The sequence below is a fragment of the Tupaia chinensis genome, unplaced genomic scaffold (assembly GCF_000334495.1).
Source record: "Tupaia chinensis unplaced genomic scaffold, TupChi_1.0 Scaffold000513_1, whole genome shotgun sequence".
Classification (NCBI taxonomy): Eukaryota; Metazoa; Chordata; class Mammalia; order Scandentia; family Tupaiidae; genus Tupaia; species Tupaia belangeri.
In genome coordinates, this window is record NW_006160026.1 from 553222 (window position 1) to 567774 (window position 14553).

A 14553-nucleotide genomic window follows, 5' to 3' on the forward strand; every position below is an offset into this window, starting at 1 on the left:
GACTATCTTGCCTTTGCTGAGGGCGGGAAGTCTGAATAAAGGCAGTAGAAAAGGAGCAGCCGGGCTGCTGCGGAGCACCTGCGAGTGTGTGTGTGTTGCCGTCCAGTCCGCCTATGTCTACTGGCTGTCTATTCCTTGACTTTCAGAATAATTTTCTTAAAATGATAAAATACTTTGCTTCACAGAGAATTGAATAGTACTTTTATAAATGAGAGAACTATTCTAAGTTCTTTGCATACATTTACCTATTTAATTTGACCCTATAGCAGCCCTGTGAGGTGTGCTAAGACAGAAAGAAGGTTAGGCACTTTAGAGAAGATAGCGACCCATTTGCATTCCCTGAAAAAGAAGAACATGTAAAACATTCGTTCTACCACTAAGAGATAGAATCTCTGAGTGTTCTCCGAATCTGGGGCACCCTTACACGGTTATCTACAGAATGTTTCCTGGTAAGCTGTATTGTAGTTTATGTTACTAATTTCTTACATCCAAAGGATTAACAGTCCCCCCCCCCCCCCCTCTTTATCAAAGGACAAGTGCATTTGCAGAGAGAGACAGAGAGAAAGTGAGAAAGCATCCCGCCCCTCCTTCCCCACCCCAGACTGGGCTGCAATCCCTCCTCCATTCTCTTGAGATTTGGGATACACACCTGTGCCTGGTATGCTTTTCGAGCCTCCGAATTCAGGACTCAAGCCTCATAGTTGGCCATGTAGGATCCAGCTGCCTTAACCACTACACCACTTGGCTGGTCAGTGTTTTCTTTTTCTCTCTCTCTTTTTTTTTTAAGTTTATTTATTTCTTGACAAAGAGAAAGAGAGCGAGAGAGACCGTCATCTCCAACAGGGTCTTCATGTCACACTTTACCTCCAGCCTCAGCCACCAGGATCATAGCCTCACCTGAGGTGTATAGGGAGACCTTGGGGCATGGACCCAGGATCTTTTCGTGTGGCTGCAGGATGGAGGAGCATTGTGTTACTGTTGCATCCCATGGCTAGATCACAGAGGTTTTTTTTTTTTTTTTTAAATGGCCCTGCTTGGGTCCAGCAGGTTGGTATGGTTAAGGTACTGGGCTCTCACATGGCCGACCACAGTTTGAGTCCTAGACCCAGTGGCTCGAAACTCAGGCTGAGGGTGGTGTAGCCATCTTACCAGGGGGTGATTTCTTATTTTCTCTGTCTCTGTCTCTCTGGTGAGTGCACACACTCATAGCAAAAATCTCTCTTTTTTTAAAAAAAATAAAAAAAAGCCCTGCACATGTGATTTTGTATCCGACTTCACCTTTCTCTTAACATATTTATCTATTTAGTGCCATCTCTTTGCTTTTGACAATTTATCAAAGATTTTCTGTAACACTCCTGTAGGCACTGCTGTGTACTTTAAAAAAATATTTTATTTAATTTTATTTATTTATTTTAATTTGATGAGAGAGAGAGAGAGAGAGAGAGAGAGAAAGCAAGACACTAGGTCCAGGACTTGAACCATGGTCACCCATGTGGGAGTCCAGAGCCCTTAACCACCTTACCACCTGCTGGTTGCGGTCCCCAAGCCCTGCCCTGGTGTGTTTTTTAATTTTTTTTTTTTTTTTTTTTTTTGCCATAGGGCACATACACTCCCTGAAGAGACAGAGACAGTGAGAGTAAAAGTGAGAAATCACCCCTTGAGGGGGATGGCCACACCACAATCTTTCATTCCCCTTCTGGGATTTTGGGTATGCATGTACACACACTCCGTATGAGTTTCAAACCACTGGGTCTGGGACTCAAACCGCTGTCGCCATGTGGAAGTCTAGTGCTTCAGCCACTACACCATCTTCTTGGGCCCACTGCTGTGTTCTTAATGCACACTTTGGTATTTGGGAGTTGTTTCTGTGGGATGGACGTTAATGAGCAGTTTACTGGGGCCAACTGGTGGTGTGGTGATTGAGGTGGCTGGATCCCACATAGCTGACTACTGTTCTAGTTCTAGACCCAGTGGTTAGAAAAACACCAGATGTGGGGGGCAGCACGTGTGTAACAGTTTTGTTACTGGACTCCCACATAGTTGACCGTGGTTCGAGTCTCAGACCTGGCAGTTTAAAACTTGTGCTGGACGTGTGTGTGTGTGTGCCCAAAAATCCTGAGAGGAGAATGGAGGAGAAGGGATTGCGGCATGGCCCTTTCCCTGGGGGGTGATTTCTTGCTCTCTGTCTCTCTGGGAAGTACATGTGCTCTATTCTATAGCAAAAATCTCTCTCAGAAAAAAAAAAGATAAAAAAAATAAAGAAAGGAAAGCATATCAAGTGCGTGTCTGTGCATGGCCAAAATCCCGAGAAGAGAAATGGAGAATGGATTGCAGCATAATCGTCCTCTGTAGGAGGAGCTTTCTCACTTCCCCACCCCCTTTCTCTCTCTAGTGAGCACACTTGCCCTCTAGCAAATTGAAAAAAAAAGAGGAAAAAGGTCTAGGTCTATGTTGATGGAAGAGATGATATTGACAAGAGGCCTGGAGGTTTGGTTCAGGATGGACGCCAATGAATGAGTCAACAAGTTTGCAAGTTGTGTTACATAGTACAATGAATTATTTAAGCAGTCATTAGTAAATCATGAAGCTGACATCCTTATTCTTTATTATTAAATAACAAAATGATGCTAATGCTATTGGGTATGAATTATTTAAGTCTCATTATTTATTATTAAGCTTTGCCATGTTTGACTAATGTCGAAAGTCAGAGGGACAAAGAAGATGTTACGCAATACCACCATTTTCCATTGGGCTGTTTCCCTCTTCTTGTTTTCCTGAGAGCTTAACGACTTGGTTGCTTGTACTGTTCCCTGCAATTTCATGGCCTAATAGTTTGAGAATGTTTGTAACCTACTAAGTTTACTTCACAATAGGAGATGGTAGACAGCTGTACTGGGTTGAATGGTGTCACCCCAAATTCATGTCTGCACCAACTTTAGGATGTGGTGTTATTTGGATGTAGGGTCTTTGCAGATGTAATTAGTGAAGATGAAGTACCGAATTAGTGTGAGCCCTAAACACAATGACAGGTGTCCTTAGAGGAGAGGAGAAGATACCTAGAGACAGAGACATAGGGAGGAACAGTCTGTAGAGATGTAGGGAGGAGGAGGAGGCGGCCATGTGACAGTGTAGGCAGAGGTGGACTGATAATGGCTACAAGCCAAAGACCACCAGAAATCGCAGGGAGCCAGCAGAAGCCAGGACACAGCAAGGGCTGGTCCTTCCTTAGAGATACCAGACGAAGCACGTTCTTACCAACACCTTGGTTTTGAACTTCTAGCCTCCAGAACTGTATGAGAGTAAGTTTCTGTTGCTGTAAGCTTCTGAGTTTATAGAAATGTGTTTTGGCAGTTTTAGGAAACTAACCACCAACACAGAATCAAAAACCTCTTTGAGGGACCAGCAGTTGGCATAATGGCTATGTCACTGGACTCTGTCTATGTCAGAGTCAACCACAGTTCGAGTCCCAGACCCAGTGGCTTAAATTCACACCTGGCGTGTGTGTGTGAGTGCCCAAGATCCTGAGAGGAAATTGGAGGAGATGGAGTTGTGTGTGGCCATCCCCCCTGGGGGGTGTTTTCTTGCTTTCTGTCTGTCTGTCTTTGTCTTTCTGGCGAGCTCACGCTCCCTATGGCAAAAACCTCTTCAAAAAAGAAAAAAAAAACAAAAACTCTTTGCGGGGGCTACGGGGAGAGAGAATGAGCAGTACTTCCTGCCGGTATGGAGGGGCTGAACGAAGGCAAGGCAAAGTCTGCTGTGGAGCTGGTCAGTTCTCCCCACATTCCCTGGTCAAGCCCTGAGTGTGTCGAGACAAATGGCCTTTGCAGCTAGAGGAAGCTCCTACTTGCTGGCTTTGGGGTCTTGAGGGGATGGTTTAACGGCCCCAGACCTTGGCAGCCTTCCTCCTGAAACGCAGAGTGGTCTGGGTCATGGTGGTGACTCAGTGCGATGATGCACACAGAGCCCCAGCGCGTGTCCCGAGAATGAATGTTAGCCTGTGTTAGTTACGCTGTTTGCCAAAGAGATGAGTAGTGGTGCTGAACGTGCTTGGTTTCTGACGAACTCCCTAACTGCCACAATCACATCTCCCCTCCGTCCTCCTCCTCCTCAGCCTGCCGAGGGCAGAAAGCCCAGAGGATGAAATGCTGAGTGAATTCCTGTCCTCTTGGACTGCCTTCCAGATTGCCTTGTAAGGGGGCTGCAAAGCCAAGCCCTGTCTCCTCTTCCACAGGGAGAAAATAAAGAGTGAAAGCAAAGTAGCAATGTGGAAGGTGGAGGAACATTTATTGCCAGACCATGGCTTCTCCAGGGCTCGAGGGGCTGCAGTGGACTTGACGTTGCACATCGGGCCATGCCATCCAGAGCGCTGTCCTAGGGCTGGCTCAGACAGCTGCCTGTCAGCTGAGGGAATGGTCTGGGGAGAGTTCTCAGGGGGTGGCAGACTTCATGTTAAATGCGGTTTTTACTTAGTGGGGCGTGGGGGACGGCGTATATGAAAACTGTTACTGAATAGACATTAGGGAAAAGTAGACGTTCCAGTTCCATCTCCCTCAGCCACCCCCTTGCCCTTGGCTTCCTACGCCTGGTTTTGATCTCCTTGGCTAGTCCAGGGTCCCTTGACTGGAAGACTTTTCAGGAAGCACTGAATATTAGCTCCTCCCACCCAAATAACATCCTGTTCCACATATTAGGAGATTCGGTTTCAGAGAGGTTTAGGTTTCAGGGCTGATTCTCACACTGGGGGAGAACCCACATTTTCCCCTCCTCTCTACACTGTTGTGCCCTCTCAGCCACGCAGCCCTGACTCATGTGTTCAGGTGGGTCAGAGGCAGGGCTAGGTAGATTCAGGTGAGACCTGCCTATGCGGCCAGCTGCTTCATGTGTGATGTTGGAGGAACATCTGGGGTGTTTGTGAGTCTTAAGGCTGGGGCTGGATGTCCTGGACGTCCCATGCTTATCTATACTTAGCCAGACAGAGGCTGTCAGAATCAGGTAGAGTGTGTGACCATTCTTCAGTTAGGGCATGACATCTGTCATGAAGAGAAATGGTTAGGATACAGGTCCTTGGTGCTTTTGGACCTAGAGCTAGGAGCTATCCTCATGCACAGAGTGCCTCCAATTCTGTCTCCAGGTGCTGATTCCAAAACCAAACTAAGTGAAGCAGATGTAGTCCCCTCCTCCCCCCTTTTTTTCTGATTGAATTAAAATATGTGTTTGTGGGGCTGGCAGGTGGCATGGTGATTAAGAGTGCTGGACTCCCACATGTCCAACTGTGGTTCGAGTCCTGGACCTGGTGGCTTGCTTTCTCACTTTCTCTCTCACTCTGTCCCTCTCTGGTCAAATGAAAATAAGTAAATAAATAAATAATAAAGTTAAATAAAATAATTCTTAAGAAAATAAGTAAATAAAATGTATGCTTGCTAAACATAACTTTAAACAGTACAAAAATGTACAAAGTGAAAGTGACTTTTCCATATGACATCTTTCTCTTTTGGTAGAGAATTTAAGGACTTAGAAGATTGGCTAGGAATCTCAGCTTGATTCCAAGTGAATCCGGGGCTGGGAGGTGGAAGAGTCCTGTCATTCTCGAGGGCTGTCAAAACTTCTCCTAAAAGTTACAGGAGAAGGTTGGTGAAGTCAATTATGTCCAGGGCTGTCGCTGGTCCCTTGTGGGTTCGGAACATGTTCTTTGTTCTTTACATGTCCTGGAGACCCAGGAACATGCGAGCAAAGCTGGAAAGCCTGTCCCTTCTGTGGTCTCTGGCCGGCTACACACTGCGCTGTCATCTCTGCAGCCCTGCCCACTCCCTTGCTAGTGTTGGCCTGTGCTGGCCGTTCTGCCCAGGTTAGGTGAGGACACGGAACTGCAAGCGTCCAGCCTGGAGCGCCTGCGATGTTCCAAAAGGTGAGCCTCCTCCGGCCTCTGGGCGTCTCCTTCTGAGGGCTTTAGAGAAGTCCGGGCAGGCTCAGACCCAACGCATGGTCCTCCTTGCAGGCTTCCAGAGATTCCCATGACAGACACCTGATGTGCTTTCAGCTTGTTGACCTCAGTGAGCCCAGCCTGAGTTTGCTTGGCATCCTGAATTAACTGAAAAATGTCCTTTACTGTCTTACCTGGAAAACGAATAGAAAAAAAGACTCTTTTAAATTTCTGGAAGCACGGGGAATGTATTTATCCTTCAGGTGCATGTTTGGCTGCTTAGAAAGCCTTGTGGCTAACTTTCACTTCCATATATTGAGCTACTGGGTGGTGGTAATAATAGCTCATATTTATTGTTTTCTGTGTGGGAGGGACCAGCATGCACTTTGCATGGATTATTTCATTTTGTCTTTTTGCCTGCTCTTACTTAGCACTTGCTAATTCCTCTTCTCCTTCCTTTGAGTTGCCAGAGAGACAAACAAAAAATGCTAGAGGGTGCATGCACTCATTGAAGAGAGACACAGAGAGAGAAAGAGAGAAAGAGAGAGGGAGGGAAAGCACCCCTTAATGGAGTATGGTCATACTGTAACTCCTCCAGTTCTCCATCCTGTTGGAATTTTTTTTTTTTTTGAGAGGTTTTCGCTATAGGGTGCGTGCGCTCGCCAGACAGACAGAGACATAGAGACGTAAAGCGAGAAATCACCCCCCAGAGGGGATGGTCACGCCGCAATCCCTTCTCCTCCATTCTCCTCTCGGGATCTTGGGCACGCACGCACACGCACCCAGCGTGAGTTTTAAGCCACCGGGTCCGGGATGCGAACCGCGTTCGACTACGTGGGAGTCCAGTGACATAGCCATTACACTAACTGCTGGTTCCCCATCCTGTTGGAATTTTGAGCCCATGTGAGAGCATGTTCACACACACACACACACACACACACACAGAGTGTTTCTCAAGCCTCTATACCTGAGATTCGAACTGCAGTCAGCCATGTGGGATTTGGCTCCCTTAACCACTAGATCACAAGGCTGGCCTGGCAGTTGTTAATTTCTGAAGGGAGCAGTGAAGCTCAGAAATGTTAACTAACCTTTTTAGTGTATATGGTAAGTAACGGAGTCAGGAAGCAGATATGCTGTTGGGATTCCAGAGTCTGAGCTTTCACGGAAGACAGAATTGTGATTTGCAGAATTTTTGCTGTGCTTCTGTCCTTCGTTCCATCTGTGGATCAGTGACCAAATGTTGTCTACTCAGGGAGTTCAGAGTGGGGCTAAGGGCATGGAGAAAATAAGGCCTGCATGGTTTTAGAGCCCAGTTCTGCAGATTGAGTTGTAGTGCCCAAGTAAACGGGCCAGAGGAGATGACAGATGACATGGGATTTAACATCTATAATGTCATTATGCTGTAAGAACACCAGGGAAGGAACAGCCTCGAATTTAGCTATGAGGACAAGAAGGTGGTGAAGGAGACTGACAGAGGAGGAGACGGGCTTTGCAGGTTGAGTAGAAGTTCACTGAGTTCACTAACTAGGCCCGAAGAGGGTTAATACATGATATGCCGGTGTGTTCAGAGAACAGGGGTGTAGTAGTGAAGCTGAGAGTTTAAGAACGTGGTCTGTGTTGGCTCAATCCCAGTTCATTTTTTCCTTTCTTTTTTAATTGCCAGAGGGTATGTGTGCTTGCCAGAGACAGAGAGGCAGGGAGAGAGAAAACAATCTCCATTAGGGTGTGATTATACCACAATCCCTTCCTCTCCATTTCTTCATCCTTTTGGGATTTGGGGTACATATACATGTATGCCTGGCATATTTTGCAAGCTGCCAGAGCTGGGATTTGAACCATCATCAACCACGTGAGGTCTATCTCCCCCTCTCTTCTGGCTACAAGTTTATTCAACACAAAATAATCTCCACCAGCTTTACTGAGGTGTCTGGCCACGTCCAGGACCAAAGCTGCCTCTGAACTGAAACTTGGTGGCTGATCGGCCCCAGCCTTGGCTTTCTCGTCCGCACCAGGGGGCACAGCACGCCGTCTGGGTGTCCCTGTCAGCTTCTCCTCTTGTGAGTCTTGCAGGTTGCTTGCCCTCCGGACCTTTGGGTCGGGGCCTGCCAGTTTCAGGATGACTTCAGTGCAGGGTGGCAGGCACAATCTCAGGGGGCAGGTAGAGATAATCTTAGAGATACAGGATACTCCCATCGGTAAGGGACCAGCAGAAATGTCTCTAGGTAAACTGCTTCTTCAAGGAAACTTGAGATTTAAGAGATTGAGTAGCCTTTAGGTTGTGAAGGTAGGGCCCATTCGTGTCCACGAGCTTTGGGTGCTTGGGCATATGGACATCCTTTCTGGCCACCACCTCTCCCTCCTTAAAAAGGAATTCATAAATGGCAATCCAGTTTTTCTTGGGTGTCAACATCGCAGCGGCTGCAAGGTATGGGCCGAGGCTGGAAAGTGAGATCTATCTCCCTTTCACTCCTTGGCCCTGGGGTCGGCCCTAAGAAAGTTTCTTTTTTTAAGAATTTTTATTTTATTTTATTTTATTTATTATTATTATTTTAATTTGCTATAGGGCATGTACACTCATGAGAGAGATAAAGAAAGTGAGAAAGCAAGCTGTCAGGTCTGGGACTCGAACTGTGGTCGGCCATGTTGGAGTCCAGAGCAAATGGGCAGGAGGACAATGCCACCATACATGCTGGCCCCAGAAAGAGATTTTTGACACAGTGTTGTGATTTTCTCACTCCAGCCTCCAAGCTAGACTGCAGGACTACAGGCATGCTTCTGTTTCAGTGGGGATGGGGATTGAACCCATGCCTCCTACAGAGTAATAATGTCTTAGCAGTGCCCACCACCATGGCTAAGTCCCCAGTTCATCTTATTACCACTAGTATGACCCTTGCTACAACTTTGTCACCTACAACAGAGAGATGGGACTGGCCCCTGCCTGGCAGGGATGGTGACAGACTGACCTGCACTGAAGTCTTGGTGTGCCATGCCTACACCCTGAAAGGGCTCTGTGAAAGTTAGCCACGGGCATCACCTTTCATCTGGGCGTGGAGCATGTTTGAGATGGAAGGTTTGCTGCGACCCCTTCACTGCTGCCCCAACCCTTCTCTTCCTTCACATTCTCAGCAGTTGTCCCCCAACCTGCAGGGGGGCAGTGGTGGTGACTGTTCCCAGAACCAGCTTCCTGTTGCCATGGGCTGTCCCTGGCCTTCCCCAGCCCCCATGTCCTGTGGAGCCCTGGTTGCCCCCCTGGAGTGTCCATGGCTCAGCTGAGTTGTGCCTGCTGGAGGTGTGATGCCCTCCAATCACACGCGTGTCTTGGGTTGTGACCATTTGGGTGTGTTTATTGAGGAAGAAGTCAGTCCACTGACAGATGCATTACTTGTGCCAGCTTTCTGTGCTGGTGGGGGAATCAGAATGCCAAGTTTCGGTCTCCACTCAGCAGCTCACCTGGTGGCCATCCTCCCTTTTTCTGTAGCTGAGATCTGCTTCTCCTGCCAGTGCCAGGAGTTGGGGGATCCTGGAGGTTCCTCAGAGACTGCCTGCCCCCTGGGGCCAAGCAGAGAGCGGGGTGGAGTGTGATTCCCATCCCCCCTCCCTTGCACTTCGTTTCTGATTACAAGAGCAGTATTATTTTTATTAGCATGGTTCCTCATCTGTAAAATGAGCATGAGGGTATGGCCGAGTGTGGCAAGTAGGATGTGCTCCATGATTGATTTCCTTTTTCTTTTTTCCTTTCCAATTTCCTTCCTCTCCTCTAAACCACCATGTGTTTCCATGATTTAGATTGTATCTCTTTCCTCTTCTCCACCCACGACAAAGGGAAGTTATGAGTTCTGCTGCTTCCTAGTTCAGTGGCCTTGGACGAGGTGCCCCGTGGGCCCTAGCGGGCCATCTGTCCCAGGTGTCTAGTAATGAGTTCAAAGCAGTGGGTGAGGGTGAAGGAGCCCTTGGGTGTCAGGAGCCCAGTCTGTGCCTGGCACAGAGTGGTGCTCGGTGAGCTGATTTTGTCATCCTTGTCCCCTCCCAGCAACAACCACTCAGACCCTCACTTTATCTCAAAGACTTCAGCTGGAAAGACAGCGGGTTAACTGCCCTGAGCAGAAACAGGGCTTCTCCAGTGAGTTCTGGATGCTTCTGAACTACCTTGGAGGCCTGCTGAGTAGACACCATCCATGTCCACTGACTAGCATTGCATGGGTGGGCATTCCAGCCAGCCCCCTAGGGGATGCCAAGACACATTCAGGTGTGGGACCCACCAGCCCCAGTCCGGCTGGTAGTGGCCTTTTAAGAAACTAATACTGTAATTTTCACTGTGAAGGCACTGCACTTGGTAAACATGTAGTGGTGATTCACATGCACACCTACCCCCAGAGCTCTGTGTGTGTGTGTGTGTGTGTGTGTGTGCTCTGTCACAGCTGGCTTGCCATGAATGCTGTGAGGCCACCTATTCCCACGGAGCTCTGGAGACTCAAGTTTTCCAAGCGGAGCTGTTTTCTGGAGTGCTGTGCTGATAGGTTTTTAGTAGAGTGGGTTTGAATTGCTGTTCGTGTTTTTGATTTGTTTATTTTCCCTCCCACCCACTCCCTGTCTTCCTTCTCTGCACTTTCCCTTTCCCTAGGTCATGTAGGCATTGCCCACTCTCTGTTTGTATCTCCCGCCCTTCCAGTGCTCAGGGCTGGGGCCTTAGTGGGATTTGCCCTCTGGGCAGGAGGAGATAGGTGAGTGCAGGCCTTCCCCCAACCCCCCAGGTCACTTGCTGGGAGTTGGGAAAGAGCCCCTGGCTGTGTGAGGCGTTTAGACAGCCATGCAGCACAGACCTGGGTTTTCTGTGCCTTGCTCCTGGTCTGTTGGAAGCCTTTGCTAGGTCCTCTCCTTCTGAGCCCACCCCAATCTGGGTATACCCAGGGTCCTACAGGCAAGGTAGATTGCTGCCAAAGTTTACTTAGCGAAATGTGCCTGCGTGACTTGAAGTAAAGACCTGTTTCCGTCAAAGTCAGAAGTGCATTCCGAAGTCAGGAGCATGACCTCCCGGAAGCCCAGTTAATCCAGGCTTTAAAGAGAAGTTTGAACAAAGGTGGTGATTATGGGATGGATGGAGTGGAGGGATGTGGGAAGGGCAGGCACAGCAGAATGACTGATGGGAAGCCAACTCCCAGCCCCTGAAAAGGGGAGCTTGGAGTGCCCAGAACATGCCCCAAGGCTTAGGCCGAGTCAGGGTTTGGTGGATGGTGGACCTGGAGGAGACTTGAGGTCTGGTGGTCCTGGGTCCAAGTCTCCCCAGTCCCGCTGGCTGGCAAACTGGGCAGACTGCCCTTTCTGTAATTTGGGTATGAGACCTATCTCTGGGTTTGTGAAGGTTAATGCAGAATTAAAAAGAACCTCTTCTATGAATTCCCCCATCCTCCTTAATTAGAACAGCAGCCCCTCCCCTAACCTGGGGGTCCCTCTTTCTCATGTTCTCTCAGGGGCCACATGGCTCTTTCAGGAAACAGCTTCAGTGGAGCTTGTGCATTTGAGGTAGCACTTTGGCTTAGTCCTCCAATGGCCTACTTTTTATGGCCTTCTCTAATCAGGACCCACGGGAGTCTCTGTAAAGTTGCCATCACAGAGCTCCTGTGTTCTGGGTCTCAAGAGCTGGGCCCACTGTTCTGTGGAGTCTTTTCTAGATGGCTCCATTCCTTGGCCCTTTGCCCCTTAGTTCATGGGAATGCTATTGACATGTGGGCCTTTGCTGACCTTTCCTTGAAGGATTTTGTGGGCAAAGATGAACAAAAGGAACTAAAAAATAAAAAATACCTTCTCACTCTTCACACAAAATACCAATTTAATCGTTTGTCATTTTTAGAAAAAAGTGTTCATGATCTTTCTGTCATTTCAGTATCCTTTTCTTTTCTTTCTTTCTTTTTTTTTTTTTTTTTTTTAAGAGAGATTTTTGCTATCCTCAGGGGCTGGCCATGCTACAATCCCTTTTCCTCCATTCTCCTCTCAGGATTTTGGGTATGTATGCACATGGGCCTGGCATGAGTTTCAAGCCCCCGTCTTGGATTCAAACCATGTTTGGCCACGTGGGAGCCCAGATACCTAAGCACTGTACCACCTGCTGGCCCCTCCAGTATCTTAATCTTTATCTTCAAGCTTGAAGACGAAGGAGAGTGGAGGTGGGTGCAAGTTACTTGGGAGGTTTTCTTCTATCCAGGACCTACTATGCAGAAGGACTTTGTCTGGGTTATCGCTAATCTCCCCTTAGTCTGTAAGGCAGGGCCCACTTTGCACATACGGATGCAGAATCAGAGGACTGACGTTCTCGGCTTCACAGCCTCATAATGCTGAAGCTGGAACTCCCACCCTGGTCTATTTATCTCTAAAGTGCTGGTCCTTCCTGGGCATCACATTCCTCCCTCTGTTTCCCTCTTTCCTCCCCTCCCTTCCCCTTCTCTTAATTGCCTGTCTCATCAGTCTCTGTTTCTCTCTCTTAAAGTTACTGCTGCTGTAACTCTGGTTTGATCTAGTTGATTTCTAAAAAGCCTGTTGTGAACTAATCTGCTGTTAGGACAGCCGTATCCTCTTAACTTTCAGGGGGCTCAGTCTTGCTGAATCTGAAGCACGGTTGGAGAGAGGTAGCTATGGCCTACATGGTGCTGCACCCAGGGGTCTTCAGGAGGTGCCTTCTCACTTGCAGGGTTAGGGGGTTAGGGGCTGGTGCTTTTGAGGAGACTCATCTCCCACTCTCACTCCCATTCCCTGCCTTGGCTCCAGGCTAGAGCCAGACACACTGTCTGCTCTGATGAGGAGCTAACCTGGAGAGGTGAGTCAGGAGTGACTTAAGAGAACTTCAGCAGGGAAAGTGCAAAACTTGGGACCTTGCGTTCTTCCAGAAACTTCTTATCCTAATGCCCTGCCCCAGTCTTTCCCATCACACGTAATCCTGCTATGGCAAACAGACTAGGGGCTAAGCAGAGGGGCAGAGTGATGAACCCCATCCCAACTTCGGCTCACATGCACCACCTGATGGTTCAGGCACACAGCTTGCTGGGCTGCAGGGTTCTCACAGCCAGTGCTGCTGGAGATTACATACATGAACATGGCCTTTTAGAATGCACACTCAGGAGACGTGGTTACTGTCCATTCTGCCTTCTTCTGGTCATGTTGCCTCCAGCTGACAGGGCCCTGACATCTGCCTGGTTAAGGATCATCTCCTTCCCGCACTGTCCAGTCCACCATTCTCACCTGAAGTTGGCTTCTCACCCTTCTTCTGCAGGTCTTGGCTGGGTGACCATGGGCAAGTCATTTGTCTGGGCCTAGCTTCTCAGTTGTTGAGTGAGGAAATTGTTCTAGCATGTTCCCCAAGATTTCTCCTATGCTGACATGCTGGTGCCTCTCACATCCAGGGTGGCTTAGCGCCTCCTCCTGTTCCTAGGAGGCTCTTGCCATGGCAACCTGGACATCACCAGTGTACCCCTCTGTGGACGTGCACTGTCTGTGAATGTGCTTCTCTGGGTATAGTTGTACACCATGAAGGTGGGAGCATGTCTCTCTTGTTTGCCATCGTTTCTGGCTCCTCGCTGCACGGCTGACATCATAAGCACTCACTCTGTAGCTGTGATTAATCGCTCACTGTCCTGACCAGCTTGTATCGAGCACCTGTTGGGTTCCCACACACTGTACAGCACGAGCTAGGCTTCTGGAGTCCCATGGGACCGATGTGCCGATGCTTCTAGGGATCCGCTCTAAGCAGTGCACTCACAGGGGGCGAGCAAGGCTCTCACCGTGGGGGGAAGGAGGCTTGCTCTTTGTCCCTGCCTGCCCCCTCCTCAGGCATGCCCACGGGGCCTGGCTTGGTGCAGAAGGACATAAACCTTTAACCAACATTACCCCCTGGGCCTAGCTAGGGGAGGAACAGCAGCAACTGCGCGTGCTGCGAGCCCGTGGTGAGCGGAGATGGAGGACAAACATCCGTGGGTGAACCACGAGGACTGCGCCTGTACTCTGCCTTCATTACGCAGAGGAGGAAGCATTTCCAAAGAACTTTAGGTGATGCCTGAGGCCGAAGGCTGCAACTGCAGCATGGGATTCACAACCAGGCTGATTGAGTCCCCGGCCTCCAGGGAGTGTGAGGGGAGTGCATGCAGGAAAGCCTGGGAATTCCAAAGCCGCTGATCTGTGTCATCCCAGCCCACGTTGGGGAAGAAATCAAATGAAGCAAACCCAGCCTGTCAGCAAGGGCCCAGCTGCTGCCTTCTCGCTGGGAGCAGATGCTTACTTGGATGTGGCCCTCCCAGCTTTTGGGTACCACGGAGAAGGAATGCGTGCTGGAGATGAAAGATGGGGCAGGTACCTTGGTGTGGTGTCAATTTTGCGGAACTCTTACCCCACAAACCTGGAGAAAGGGAAACAGAGGCAAGCTAAGGAGCTGGGGCTGTGCTGACCCTCCCTCTCAGTATGCTTTCTCGCCTCCTGCAGCCGCAACAGCTGCCACTCAGCCAGGCCCTGGGACGTCAAGACCAAGGGTGGCTGGCTCTTGTGGCAGTCCTAAACTTAATGCGTGGCTGTTGGCTTCTACAGGAGAGGGAAAGCAAGAGAGAGAAACACACACAGACACACACACACATACACACACACATACACACACA

General features: G+C 49.1%; 1 long non-coding RNA gene and 1 pseudogene across 2 annotated transcripts in view; one reads left to right on the forward strand and one right to left on the reverse strand.

Moving 5' to 3' along the window:
- Positions 1–14553, forward strand: part of LOC102503142 (uncharacterized) — a 262112-nt gene that overhangs the window by 73816 nt on the left and 173743 nt on the right. The gene's annotated exons all lie outside the window — the stretch shown is intronic.
- On the reverse strand, positions 7836–8330 carry LOC102502722 (40S ribosomal protein S10 pseudogene; annotated as a pseudogene).